The following is a 15,826-nucleotide window of genomic DNA, read 5'->3' as shown; positions in this document are numbered from 1 at the left end:
TTTGGGAGTTAAGATCAAAATTACATTTCTTGGCCGAATTGCGTAGATCTCACTGTCAAAAGGCTTAAATGACTTTTTTGAACTAAGTTTGAGGATTGCGCTCAAACCAAATTTGCTAAATCCAAATTTCCAAATGCAACTACTAGATTGTGATACAATACACTATTGGGTGAAGTTTGGTTCACTTCTGCGCAGCGGTTTGGGAGTTAACATCAAAATTACATTTCTCGGCCGAATTGCGTAGATCTCACTGTCAAAAGGCTTAAATGACTTTTTTAAACTAAGTTTAAGGATTGCGCTCAAACCAAATGTCCTAGAACCAAATTTCCAAATGTAACTACTAGATTGTGATACAATACACTATTGGGTGAAGTTTGGTTGACTTCTGCGCAGCGGTTTGGGAGTTAACATCAAAATTACATTTCTCGGCCGAATTACGTAGATCTCACTGTCAAAAGGCTTAAATGACTTTTTTGAACTAAGTTTGAGGATTGAGCTCAAACAAAATGTCCTAGAACCAAATTTCCAAATGTAACTACTAGATTGGGATACAATACACTATTGGGTGAAGTTTGGTTCACTTCTGTGCAGCGGTTTGGGAGTTAACATCAAAATTTCATTTCTCGGCCGAATTGCGTAGATCTCACTGTCAAAAGGCTTAAATGACTTTTTTGAACTAAGTTTGAATATTGCGCTCAAACCAAATGTCCTAGAACCAAATTTCCAAATGTAACTACTAGATTGGGATACAATACACTATTGGGTGAAGGTTGGTTGACTTCTGCGCAGCGGTATGGGAGTTAACATCAAAATTACATTTCTCGGCCGAATTACGTAGATCTCACTGTCAAAAGGCTTAAATGACTTTTTTGAACTAGGTTTGAGGATTGAGCTCAAACCAAATGTCCTAGAACCAAATTTCCAAATGTAACTACTAGATTGTGATACAATACACTATTGGGTGAAATTTGGTTCACTTCTGCGCAGAGGTTTGGGAGTTGACATCAAAATTACATTTCCCGGCCGAATTGCATAGATCTCACTGTCAAAAGGCTTAAATGACTTTTTTGAACTAAGTTTTAGGATTGCGCTCAAACCAAATGTCCTAGAACCAAATTTCCAAATGTAACTACTAGATTGTGATATAATACACTCTTGGGTGAAGTTTGGTTGACTTCTGCGCAGTGGTTACATTTCTCGGCCGAATTGCGTAGATCTCACTGTCAAAAGGCTTAAATGACTTTTTTGAACTAAGTTTGAGGATTGCGCTCAAACCAAATTTGCTAAATCCAAATTTCCAAATGTAACTACTAGATTGTGATACAATACACTATTGGGTGAAGTTTGGTTCACTTCTGCGCAGCGGTTTGGGAGTTAACATCAAATTTACATGTCTCGGCCATATCGCATAGATCTCACTGTGAAAAGGCTTAAATGGCTTTTTTGACCTAAGTTTGAGAATTGCGCTCAAATCAAATGTCCTAGAACCAAATTTCCACATGTAACTACTAAATTGTGATACAATACACTATTGGGTGAAGTTTGGTTGACTTCTGCGCAGCGGTTTGGGAGTTAACATCAAAATTACATTTCTCCGCCATATCGCATAGATCTCACTGTCAAAAGGCTTAAATGACTTTTTTTAACTAAGTTTAAGGATTGCGCTCAAACCAAATGTCCTAGAACCAAATTTCCAAATGTAACTACTAGATTGTGATACAATACACTATTGGGTGAAGTTTGGTTGACTTCTGCGCAGCGGTTTGGGAGTTAACATTAAAATTACATTTCTCGGCCGAATTGCGTAGATCTCCCTGTCAAAAGGCTTAAATGACTTTTTTGAACTAAGTTTGACGATTGCGCTCAAACCAAATGTCCTAGAACCAAATTTCTAAATGTGACTACTAGATTGGGATACAATACACTATTGGGTGAAGTTTGGTTGACTTCTGCGCAGTGGTTTGGGAGTTAAGATCAAAATTACATTTCTCGGCCAAATTGCGTAGATCTCACTGTCAAAAGGCTTAAATGACTTTTTTGAACTAAGTTTTAGGATTGCGCTCAAACCAAATGTCCTAGAACCAAATTTCCAAATGTAACTACTAGATTGTGATATAATACACTCTTGGGTGAAGTTTGGTTGACTTCTGCGCAGTGGTTACATTTCTCGGCCGAATTGCGTAGATCTCACTGTCAAAAGGCTTAAATGACTTTTTTGAACTAAGTTTGAGGATTGCGCTCAAACCAAATTTGCTAAATCCAAATTTCCAAATGTAACTACTAGATTGTGATACAATACACTATTGGGTGAAGTTTGGTTCACTTCTGCGCAGCGGTTTGGGAGTTAACATCAAATTTACATGTCTCGGCCATATCGCATAGATCTCACTGTGAAAAGGCTTAAATGGCTTTTTTGACCTAAGTTTGAGAATTGCGCTCAAATCAAATGTCCTAGAACCAAATTTCCACATGTAACTACTAAATTGTGATACAATACACTATTGGGTGAAGTTTGGTTGACTTCTGCGCAGCGGTTTGGGAGTTAACATCAAAATTACATTTCTCGGCCATATCGCATAGATCTCACTGTCAAAAGGCTTAAATGACTTTTTTTAACTAAGTTTAAGGATTGCGCTCAAACCAAATGTCCTAGAACCAAATTTCCAAATGTAACTACTAGATTGTGATACAATACACTATTGGGTGAAGTTTGGTTGACTTCTGCGCAGCGGTTTGGGAGTTAACATTAAAATTACATTTCTCGGCCGAATTGCGTAGATCTCCCTGTCAAAAGGCTTAAATGACTTTTTTGAACTAAGTTTGACGATTGCGCTCAAACCAAATGTCCTAGAACCAAATTTCTAAATGTGACTACTAGATTGGGATACAATACACTATTGGGTGAAGTTTGGTTGACTTCTGCGCAGTGGTTTGGGAGTTAAGATCAAAATTACATTTCTCGGCCGAATTACGTAGATCTCACTGTCAAAAGGCTTAAATGATTTTTTTGAACTAAGTTTGAGGATTGAGCTCAAACAAAATGTCCTAGAACCAAATTTCCAAATGTAACTACTAGATTGTGATACAATACACTATTGGGTGAAGTTTGGTTCACTTCTGCGCAGCGGTTTGGGAGTTAACATCAAAATTTCATTTCTCGGCCGAATTGCGTAGATCTCACTGTCAAAAGGCTTAAATGACTTTTTTGAACTAAGTTTGAAGATTGCGCTCAAACCAAATGTCCTAGAACCAAATTTCCAAATGTAACTACTAGATTGGGATACAATACACTATTGGGTGAAGGTTGGTTGACTTCTGCGCAGCGGTATGGGAGTTAACATCAAAATTACATTTCTCGGCCGAATTACGTAGATCTCACTGTCAAAAGGCTTAAATGACTTTTTTGAACTAAGTTTGAGGATTGAGCTCAAACCAAATGTCCTAGAACCAAATTTCCAAATGTAACTACTAGATTGTGATACAATACACTATTGGGTGAAATTTGGTTCACTTCTGCGCAGAGGTTTGGGAGTTGACATCAAAATTACATTTCCCGGCCGAATTGCATAGATCTCACTGTCAAAAGGCTTAAATGACTTTTTTATAACTAAGTTTGAGGATTGCGCACAAACCAAATGTCCTAGAACCAAATTTCCAAATGTAACTACTAGATTGTGATACAATACACTATTGGGTGAAGTTTGGGGTGACTTCTGCACAGCGGTTATGGAGTTAACATCAAAATTACATTTCTCGGCCGAATTGCGTAGATCTCACTGTGAAAAGGCTTAAATGACTTTTTTGAACTAAGTTTGAGGATTGCGCTCAAACCAAATTTGCTAAATCCAAATTTCCAAATGTAACTACTAGATTGTGATACAATACACTATTGGGTGAAGTTTGGTTGACTTCTGCGCAGCGGTTTGGGAGTTAACATCAAAATTACATTTCTCGGCCAAATTGCGTAGATCTCACTGTCAAAAGGCTTAAATGACTTTTTTGAACTAAGTTTTAGGATTGCGCTCAAACCAAATGTCCTAGAACCAAATTTCCAAATGTAACTACTAGATTGTGATACAATACACTCTTGGGTGAAGTTTGGTTGACTTCTGCGCAGTGGTTACATTTCTCGGCCGAATTGCGTAGATCTCACTGTCAAAAGGCTTAAATGACTTTTTTGAACTATGTTTGAGGATTGCGCTCAAACCAAATTTGCTAAATCCAAATTTCCAAATGTAACTACTAGATTGTGATACAATACACTATTGGGTGAAGTTTGGTTCACTTCTGCGCAGCGGTTTGGGAGTTAACATCAAAATTACATTTCTCGGCCGAATTGCGTAGATCTCACTGTCAAAAGGCTTAAATGACTTTTTTTAACTAAGTTTAAGGATTGCGCTCAAACCAAATGTCCTAGAACCAAATTTCCAAATGTAACTACTAGATTGTGATACAATACACTATTGGGTGAAGTTTGGTTGACTTCTGCGCAGCGGTTTGGGAGTTAACATCAAAATTACATTTCTCGGCCGAATTGCGTAGATCTCACTGTCAAAAGGCTTAAATGACTTTTTTGAACTAAGTTTGAGGATTGCGCTCAAACCAAATTTGCTAAATCCAAATTTCCAAATGTAACTACTAGATTGTGATACAATACACTATTGGGTGAAGTTTGGTTCACTTCTGCGCAGCGGTTTGGGAGTTAACATCAAATTTACATGTCTCGGCCATATCGCATAGATCTCACTGTGAAAAGGCTTAAATGGCTTTTTTGACCTAAGTTTGAGAATTGCGCTCAAATCAAATGTCCTAGAACCAAATTTCCACATGTAACTACTAAATTGTGATACAATACACTATTGGGTGAAGTTTGGTTGACTTCTGCGCAGCGGTTTGGGAGTTAACATCAAAATTACATTTCTCGGCCATATCGCATAGATCTCACTGTCAAAAGGCTTAAATGACTTTTTTTAACTAAGTTTAAGGATTGCGCTCAAACCAAATGTCCTAGAACCAAATTTCCAAATGTAACTACTAGATTGTGATACAATACACTATTGGGTGAAGTTTGGTTGACTTCTGCGCAGCGGTTTGGGAGTTAACATTAAAATTACATTTCTCGGCCGAATTGCGTAGATCTCCCTGTCAAAAGGCTTAAATGACTTTTTTGAACTAAGTTTGACGATTGCGCTCAAACCAAATGTCCTAGAACCAAATTTCTAAATGTGACTACTAGATTGGGATACAATACACTATTGGGTGAAGTTTGGTTGACTTCTGCGCAGTGGTTTGGGAGTTAAGATCAAAATTACATTTCTCGGCCGAATTACGTAGATCTCACTGTCAAAAGGCTTAAATGATTTTTTTGAACTAAGTTTGAGGATTGAGCTCAAACAAAATGTCCTAGAACCAAATTTCCAAATGTAACTACTAGATTGTGATACAATACACTATTGGGTGAAGTTTGGTTCACTTCTGCGCAGCGGTTTGGGAGTTAACATCAAAATTTCATTTCTCGGCCGAATTGCGTAGATCTCACTGTCAAAAGGCTTAAATGACTTTTTTGAACTAAGTTTGAAGATTGCGCTCAAACCAAATGTCCTAGAACCAAATTTCCAAATGTAACTACTAGATTGGGATACAATACACTATTGGGTGAAGGTTGGTTGACTTCTGCGCAGCGGTATGGGAGTTAACATCAAAATTACATTTCTCGGCCGAATTACGTAGATCTCACTGTCAAAAGGCTTAAATGACTTTTTTGAACTAAGTTTGAGGATTGAGCTCAAACCAAATGTCCTAGAACCAAATTTCCAAATGTAACTACTAGATTGTGATACAATACACTATTGGGTGAAATTTGGTTCACTTCTGCGCAGAGGTTTGGGAGTTGACATCAAAATTACATTTCCCGGCCGAATTGCATAGATCTCACTGTCAAAAGGCTTAAATGACTTTTTTATAACTAAGTTTGAGGATTGCGCACAAACCAAATGTCCTAGAACCAAATTTCCAAATGTAACTACTAGATTGTGATACAATACACTATTGGGTGAAGTTTGGGGTGACTTCTGCACAGCGGTTATGGAGTTAACATCAAAATTACATTTCTCGGCCGAATTGCGTAGATCTCACTGTGAAAAGGCTTAAATGACTTTTTTGAACTAAGTTTGAGGATTGCGCTCAAACCAAATTTGCTAAATCCAAATTTCCAAATGTAACTACTAGATTGTGATACAATACACTATTGGGTGAAGTTTGGTTGACTTCTGCGCAGCGGTTTGGGAGTTAACATCAAAATTACATTTCTCGGCCAAATTGCGTAGATCTCACTGTCAAAAGGCTTAAATGACTTTTTTGAACTAAGTTTTAGGATTGCGCTCAAACCAAATGTCCTAGAACCAAATTTCCAAATGTAACTACTAGATTGTGATACAATACACTCTTGGGTGAAGTTTGGTTGACTTCTGCGCAGTGGTTACATTTCTCGGCCGAATTGCGTAGATCTCACTGTCAAAAGGCTTAAATGACTTTTTTGAACTATGTTTGAGGATTGCGCTCAAACCAAATTTGCTAAATCCAAATTTCCAAATGTAACTACTAGATTGTGATACAATACACTATTGGGTGAAGTTTGGTTCACTTCTGCGCAGCGGTTTGGGAGTTAACATCAAAATTACATTTCTCGGCCGAATTGCGTAGATCTCACTGTCAAAAGGCTTAAATGACTTTTTTTAACTAAGTTTAAGGATTGCGCTCAAACCAAATGTCCTAGAACCAAATTTCCAAATGTAACTACTAGATTGTGATACAATACACTATTGGGTGAAGTTTGGTTGACTTCTGCGCAGCGGTTTGGGAGTTAACATCAAAATTACATTTCTCGGCCGAATTGCGTAGATCTCACTGTCAAAAGGCTTAAATGACTTTTTTGAACTAAGTTTGACGATTGCGCTCAAACCAAATGTCCTAGAACCAAATTTCTAAATGTGACTACTAGATTGGGATACAATACACTATTGGGTGAAGTTTGGTTGACTTCTGCGCAGTGGTTTGGGAGTTAAGATCAAAATTACATTTCTTGGCCGAATTGCGTAGATCTCACTGTCAAAAGGCTTAAATGACTTTTTTGAACTAAGTTTGAGGATTGCGCTCAAACCAAATTTGCTAAATCCAAATTTCCAAATGTAACTACTAGATTGTGATACAATACACTATTGGGTGAAGTTTGGTTGACTTCTGCGCAGCGGTTTGGGAGTTAACATCAAAATTACATTTCTCGGCCAAATTGCGTAGATCTCACTGTCAAAAGGCATAAATGACTTTTTTGAACTAAGTTTTAGGATTGCGCTCAAACCAAATGTCCTAGAACCAAATTTCCAAATGTAACTACTAGATTGTGATACAATACACTCTTGGGTGAAGTTTGGTTGACTTCTGCGCAGTGGTTACATTTCTCGGCCGAATTGCGTAGATCTCACTGTCAAAAGGCTTGAATGACTTTTTTGAACTATGTTTGAGGATTGCGCTCAAACCAAATTTGCTAAATCCAAATTTCCAAATGTAACTACTAGATTGTGATACAATACACTATTGGGTGAAGTTTGGTTCACTTCTGCGCAGCGGTTTGGGAGTTAACATCAAAATTACATTTCTCGGCCGAATTGCGTAGATCTCACTGTCAAAAGGCTTAAATGACTTTTTTTTAACTAAGTTTAAGGATTGCGCTCAAACCAAATGTCCTAGAACCAAATTTCCAAATGTAACTACTAGATTGTGATACAATACACTATTGGGTGAAGTTTGGTTGACTTCTGCGCAGCGGTTTGGGAGTTAACATCAAAATTACATTTCTCGGCCGAATTGCGTAGATCTCACTGTCAAAAGGCTTAAATGACTTTTTTGAACTAAGTTTGACGATTGCGCTCAAACCAAATGTCCTAGAACCAAATTTCTAAATGTGACTACTAGATTGGGATACAATACACTATTGGGTGAAGTTTGGTTGACTTCTGCGCAGTGGTTTGGGAGTTAAGATCAAAATTACATTTCTTGGCCGAATTGCGTAGATCTCACTGTCAAAAGGCTTAAATGACTTTTTTGAACTAAGTTTGAGGATTGCGCTCAAACCAAATTTGCTAAATCCAAATTTCCAAATGTAACTACTAGATTGTGATACAATACACTATTGGGTGAAGTTTGGTTCACTTCTGCGCAGCGGTTTGGGAGTTAACATCAAAATTACATTTCTCGGCCGAATTGCGTAGATCTCACTGTCAAAAGGCTTAAATGACTTTTTTAAACTAAGTTTAAGGATTGCGCTCAAACCAAATGTCCTAGAACCAAATTTCCAAATGTAACTACTAGATTGTGATACAATACACTATTGGGTGAAGTTTGGTTGACTTCTGCGCAGCGGTTTGGGAGTTAACATCAAAATTACATTTCTCGGCCGAATTGCGTAGATCTCACTGTCAAAAGGCTTAAATGACTTTTTTGAACTAAGTTTGACGATTGCGCTCAAACCAAATGTCCTAGAACCAAATTTCTAAATGTAACTACTAGATTGTGATACAATACACTATTGGGTGAAGTTTGATTGACTTCTGCGCAGTGGTTTGGGAGTTAACATCAAAATTACATTTCTCGGCCGAATTACGTAAATCTCACTGTCAAAAGGCTTAAATGACTTTTTGAACTAAGTTTGAGGATTGCGCTCAAACCAAATGTCCTAGAACCAAATTTCCAAATGTAACTACTAGATTGTGATACAATACACTATTGGGTGAAGTTTGGTTGACTTCTGCGCAGCGATTTGGGAGTTAACATCAAAATTACATTTCTCGGCCGAATTGCATAGAACTCACTGTCAAAAGGCTTAAATGACTTTTTTTTAACTAAGTTTGAGGATTGCGCTCAAACTAAATGTCCTAGAACCAAATTTCCAAATGTGACTACTAGATTGGGATACAATACACTATTGGGTGAAGTTTGGTTGACTTCTGCGCAGTGGTTTGGGAGTTAAGATCAAAATTACATTTCTTGGCCGAATTGCGTAGATCTCACTGTCAAAAAGCTTAAATGACTTTTTTGCACTTAGTTTGAGGATTGCGCTCAAACCAAATGTCCTAGAACCAAATGTCCAAATGTAATTACTAGATTGTGATACAATACACTATTGGGTGAAGTTTGGTTGACTTCTGCGCAGCGGTTTGGGAGTTAACATCAAAATTACATTTCTCGGCCAAATTGCGTAGATCTCACTGTCAAAAGGCTTAAATGACTTTTTTGAACTAAGTTTTAGGATTGCGCTCAAACCAAATGTCCTAGAACCAAATTTCCAAATGTAACTACTAGATTGTGATATAATACACTCTTGGGTGAAGTTTGGTTGACTTCTGCGCAGTGGTTACATTTCTCGGCCGAATTGCGTAGATCTCACTGTCAAAAGGCTTAAATGACTTTTTTGAACTAAGTTTGAGGATTGCGCTCAAACCAAATTTGCTAAATCCAAATTTCCAAATGTAACTACTAGATTGTGATACAATACACTATTGGGTGAAGTTTGGTTCACTTCTGCGCAGCGGTTTGGGAGTTAACATCAAATTTACATGTCTCGGCCATATCGCATAGATCTCACTGTGAAAAGGCTTAAATGGCTTTTTTGACCTAAGTTTGAGAATTGCGCTCAAATCAAATGTCCTAGAACCAAATTTCCACATGTAACTACTAAATTGTGATACAATACACTATTGGGTGAAGTTTGGTTGACTTCTGCGCAGCGGTTTGGGAGTTAACATCAAAATTACATTTCTCGGCCATATCGCATAGATCTCACTGTCAAAAGGCTTAAATGACTTTTTTTAACTAAGTTTAAGGATTGCGCTCAAACCAAATGTCCTAGAACCAAATTTCCAAATGTAACTACTAGATTGTGATACAATACACTATTGGGTGAAGTTTGGTTGACTTCTGCGCAGCGGTTTGGGAGTTAACATTAAAATTACATTTCTCGGCCGAATTGCGTAGATCTCCCTGTCAAAAGGCTTAAATGACTTTTTTGAACTAAGTTTGACGATTGCGCTCAAACCAAATGTCCTAGAACCAAATTTCTAAATGTGACTACTAGATTGGGATACAATACACTATTGGGTGAAGTTTGGTTGACTTCTGCGCAGTGGTTTGGGAGTTAAGATCAAAATTACATTTCTCGGCCGAATTACGTAGATCTCACTGTCAAAAGGCTTAAATGATTTTTTTGAACTAAGTTTGAGGATTGAGCTCAAACAAAATGTCCTAGAACCAAATTTCCAAATGTAACTACTAGATTGTGATACAATACACTATTGGGTGAAGTTTGGTTCACTTCTGCGCAGCGGTTTGGGAGTTAACATCAAAATTTCATTTCTCGGCCGAATTGCGTAGATTTCACTGTCAAAAGGCTTAAATGACTTTTTTGAACTAAGTTTGAAGATTGCGCTCAAACCAAATGTCCTAGAACCAAATTTCCAAATGTAACTACTAGATTGGGATACAATACACTATTGGGTGAAGGTTGGTTGACTTCTGCGCAGCGGTATGGGAGTTAACATCAAAATTACATTTCTCGGCCGAATTACGTAGATCTCACTGTCAAAAGGCTTAAATGACTTTTTTGAACTAAGTTTGAGGATTGAGCTCAAACCAAATGTCCTAGAACCAAATTTCCAAATGTAACTACTAGATTGTGATACAATACACTATTGGGTGAAATTTGGTTCACTTCTGCGCAGAGGTTTGGGAGTTGACATCAAAATTACATTTCCCGGCCGAATTGCATAGATCTCACTGTCAAAAGTCTTAAATGACTTTTTTATAACTAAGTTTGAGGATTGCGCACAAACCAAATGTCCTAGAACCAAATTTCCAAATGTAACTACTAGATTGTGATACAATACACTATTGGGTGAAGTTTGGGGTGACTTCTGCACAGCGGTTATGGAGTTAACATCAAAATTACATTTCTCGGCCGAATTGCGTAGATCTCACTGTGAAAAGGCTTAAATGACTTTTTTGAACTAAGTTTGAGGATTGCGCTCAAACCAAATTTGCTAAATCCAAATTTCCAAATGTAACTACTAGATTGTGATACAATACACTATTGGGTGAAGTTTGGTTGACTTCTGCGCAGCGGTTTGGGAGTTAACATCAAAATTACATTTCTCGGCCAAATTGCGTAGATCTCACTGTCAAAAGGCTTAAATGACTTTTTTGAACTAAGTTTTAGGATTGCGCTCAAACCAAATGTCCTAGAACCAAATTTCCAAATGTAACTACTAGATTGTGATACAATACACTCTTGGGTGAAGTTTGGTTGACTTCTGCGCAGTGGTTACATTTCTCGGCCGAATTGCGTAGATCTCACTGTCAAAAGGCTTAAATGACTTTTTTGAACTATGTTTGAGGATTGCGCTCAAACCAAATTTGCTAAATCCAAATTTCCAAATGTAACTACTAGATTGTGATACAATACACTATTGGGTGAAGTTTGGTTCACTTCTGCGCAGCGGTTTGGGAGTTAACATCAAAATTACATTTCTCGGCCGAATTGCGTAGATCTCACTGTCAAAAGGCTTAAATGACTTTTTTTAACTAAGTTTAAGGATTGCGCTCAAACCAAATGTCCTAGAACCAAATTTCCAAATGTAACTACTAGATTGTGATACAATACACTATTGGGTGAAGTTTGGTTGACTTCTGCGCAGCGGTTTGGGAGTTAACATCAAAATTACATTTCTCGGCCGAATTGCGTAGATCTCATTGTCAAAAGGCTTAAATGACTTTTTTGAACTAAGTTTGACGATTGCGCTCAAACCAAATGTCCTAGAACCAAATTTCTAAATGTGACTACTAGATTGGGATACAATACACTATTGGGTGAAGTTTGGTTGACTTCTGCGCAGTGGTTTGGGAGTTAAGATCAAAATTACATTTCTTGGCCGAATTGCGTAGATCTCACTGTCAAAAGGCTTAAATGACTTTTTTGAACTAAGTTTGAGGATTGCGCTCAAACCAAATTTGCTAAATCCAAATTTCCAAATGTAACTACTAGATTGTGATACAATACACTATTGGGTGAAGTTTGGTTCACTTCTGCGCAGCGGTTTGGGAGTTAACATCAAAATTACATTTCTCGGCCGAATTGCGTAGATCTCACTGTCAAAAGGCTTAAATGACTTTTTTAAACTAAGTTTAAGGATTGCGCTCAAACCAAATGTCCTAGAACCAAATTTCCAAATGTAACTACTAGATTGTGATACAATACACTATTGGGTGAAGTTTGGTTGACTTCTGCGCAGCGGTTTGGGAGTTAACATCAAAATTACATTTCTCGGCCGAATTGCGTAGATCTCACTGTCAAAAGGCTTAAATGACTTTTTTGAACTAAGTTTGACGATTGCGCTCAAACCAAATGTCCTAGAACCAAATTTCTAAATGTAACTACTAGATTGTGATACAATACACTATTGGGTGAAGTTTGATTGACTTCTGCGCAGTGGTTTGGGAGTTAACATCAAAATTACATTTCTCGGCCGAATTGCGTAAATCTCACTGTCAAAAGGCTTAAATGACTTTTTGAACTAAGTTTGAGGATTGCGCTCAAACCAAATGTCCTAGAACCAAATTTCCAAATGTAACTACTAGATTGTGATACAATACACTATTGGGTGAAGTTTGGTTGACTTCTGCGCAGCGATTTGGGAGTTAACATCAAAATTACATTTCTCGGCCGAATTGCATAGATCTCACTGTCAAAAGGCTTAAATGACTTTTTTGAACTAAGTTTTAGGATTGCGCTCAAACCAAATGTCCTAGAACCAAATTTCCAAATGTAACTACTAGATTGTGATATAATACACTCTTGGGTGAAGTTTGGTTGACTTCTGCGCAGTGGTTACATTTCTCGGCCGAATTGCGTAGATCTCACTGTCAAAAGGCTTAAATGACTTTTTTGAACTAAGTTTGAGGATTGCGCTCAAACCAAATTTGCTAAATCCAAATTTCCAAATGTAACTACTAGATTGTGATACAATACACTATTGGGTGAAGTTTGGTTCACTTCTGCGCAGCGGTTTGGGAGTTAACATCAAATTTACATGTCTCGGCCATATCGCATAGATCTCACTGTGAAAAGGCTTAAATGGCTTTTTTGACCTAAGTTTGAGAATTGCGCTCAAATCAAATGTCCTAGAACCAAATTTCCACATGTAACTACTAAATTGTGATACAATACACTATTGGGTGAAGTTTGGTTGACTTCTGCGCAGCGGTTTGGGAGTTAACATCAAAATTACATTTCTCGGCCATATCGCATAGATCTCACTGTCAAAAGGCTTAAATGACTTTTTTTAACTAAGTTTAAGGATTGCGCTCAAACCAAATGTCCTAGAACCAAATTTCCAAATGTAACTACTAGATTGTGATACAATACACTATTGGGTGAAGTTTGGTTGACTTCTGCGCAGCGGTTTGGGAGTTAACATTAAAATTACATTTCTCGGCCGAATTGCGTAGATCTCCCTGTCAAAAGGCTTAAATGACTTTTTTGAACTAAGTTTGACGATTGCGCTCAAACCAAATGTCCTAGAACCAAATTTCTAAATGTGACTACTAGATTGGGATACAATACACTATTGGGTGAAGTTTGGTTGACTTCTGCGCAGTGGTTTGGGAGTTAAGATCAAAATTACATTTCTTGGCCGAATTGCGTAGATCTCACTGTCAAAGGGCTTAAATGACTTTTTTGAACTAAGTTTGAGGATTGCGCTCAAACCAGATTTGCTAAATCCAAATTTCCAAATGCAACTACTAGATTGTGATACAATACACTATTGGGTGAAGTTTGGTTCACTTCTGCGCAGCGGTTTGGGAGTTAACATCAAAAATTCATTTCTCGGCCGAATTGCGTAGATCTCACTGTCAAAAGGCTTAAATGACTTTTTTAAACTAAGTTTAAGGATTGCGCTCAAACCAAATGTCCTAGAACCAAATTTCCAAATGTAACTACTAGATTGTGATACAATACACTATTGGGTGAAGTTTGGTTGACTTCTGCGCAGCGGTTTGGGAGTTAACATCAAAATTACATTTCTCGGCCGAATTACGTAGATCTCACTGTCAAAAGGCTTAAATGATTTTTTTGAACTAAGTTTGAGGATTGAGCTCAAACAAAATGTCCTAGAACCAAATTTCCAAATGTAACTACTAGATTGTGATACAATACACTATTGGGTGAAGTTTGGTTCACTTCTGCGCAGCGGTTTGGGAGTTAACATCAAAATTTCATTTCTCGGCCGAATTGCGTAGATCTCACTGTCAAAAGGCTTAAATGACTTTTTTGAACTAAGTTTGAAGATTGCGCTCAAACCAAATGTCCTAGAACCAAATTTCCAAATGTAACTACTAGATTGGGATACAATACACTATTGGGTGAAGGTTGGTTGACTTCTGCGCAGCGGTATGGGAGTTAACATCAAAATTACATTTCTCGGCCGAATTACGTAGATCTCACTGTCAAAAGGCTTAAATGACTTTTTTGAACTAAGTTTGAGGATTGAGCTCAAACCAAATGTCCTAGAACCAAATTTCCAAATGTAACTACTAGATTGTGATACAATACACTATTGGGTGAAATTTGGTTCACTTCTGCGCAGAGGTTTGGGAGTTGACATCAAAATTACATTTCCCGGCCGAATTGCATAGATCTCACTGTCAAAAGGCTTAAATGACTTTTTTATAACTAAGTTTGAGGATTGCGCACAAACCAAATGTCCTAGAACCAAATTTCCAAATGTAACTACTAGATTGTGATACAATACACTATTGGGTGAAGTTTGGGGTGACTTCTGCGCAGCGGTAATGGAGTTAACATCAAAATTACATTTCTCGGCCGAATTGCGTAGATCTCACTGTGAAAAGGCTTAAATGACTTTTTTGAACTAAGTTTGAGGATTGCGCTCAAACCAAATTTGCTAAATCCAAATTTCCAAATGTAACTACTAGATTGTGATACAATACACTATTGGGTGAAGTTTGGTTGACTTCTGCGCAGCGGTTTGGGAGTTAACATCAAAATTACATTTCTCGGCCAAATTGCGTAGATCTCACTGTCAAAAGGCTTAAATGACTTTTTTGAACTAAGTTTTAGGATTGCGCTCAAACCAAATTTGCTAAATCCAAATTTCCAAATGTAACTACTAGATTGTGATACAATACACTCTTGGGTGAAGTTTGGTTGACTTCTGCGCAGTGGTTACATTTCTCGGCCGAATTGCGTAGATCTCACTGTCAAAAGGCTTAAATGACTTTTTTATAACTAAGTTTGAGGATTGCGCACAAACCAAATGTCCTAGAACCAAATTTCCAAATGTAACTACTAGATTGTGATACAATACACTATTGGGTGAAGTTTGGGGTGACTTCTGCGCAGCGGTTTGGGAATTAACATCAAAATTACATTTCTCGGCCGAATTGCGTAGATCTCACTGTCAAAAGGCTTAAATGACTTTTTTGAACTAAGTTTGACGATTGCGCTCAAACCAAATGTCCTAGAACCAAATTTCTAAATGTGACTACTAGATTGGGATTTAATACACTATTGGGTGAAGTTTGGTTGACTTCTGCGCAGTGGTTTGGGAGTTAAGATCAAAATTACATTTCTTGGCCGAATTGCGTAGATCTCACTGTCAAAAGGCTTAAATGACTTTTTTGAACTAAGTTTGAGGATTGCGCTCAAACCAAATTTGCTAAATCCAAATTTCCAAATGTAACTACTAGATTGTGATAC

This window comes from Corythoichthys intestinalis, chromosome 11 (assembly GCF_030265065.1).
Source record: "Corythoichthys intestinalis isolate RoL2023-P3 chromosome 11, ASM3026506v1, whole genome shotgun sequence".
In the NCBI taxonomy this organism is placed as follows: Eukaryota; Metazoa; Chordata; class Actinopteri; order Syngnathiformes; family Syngnathidae; genus Corythoichthys; species Corythoichthys intestinalis.
The sequence above is the reverse complement of the archived record's forward strand: the minus strand, read 5'-3'. Positions refer to the sequence as shown.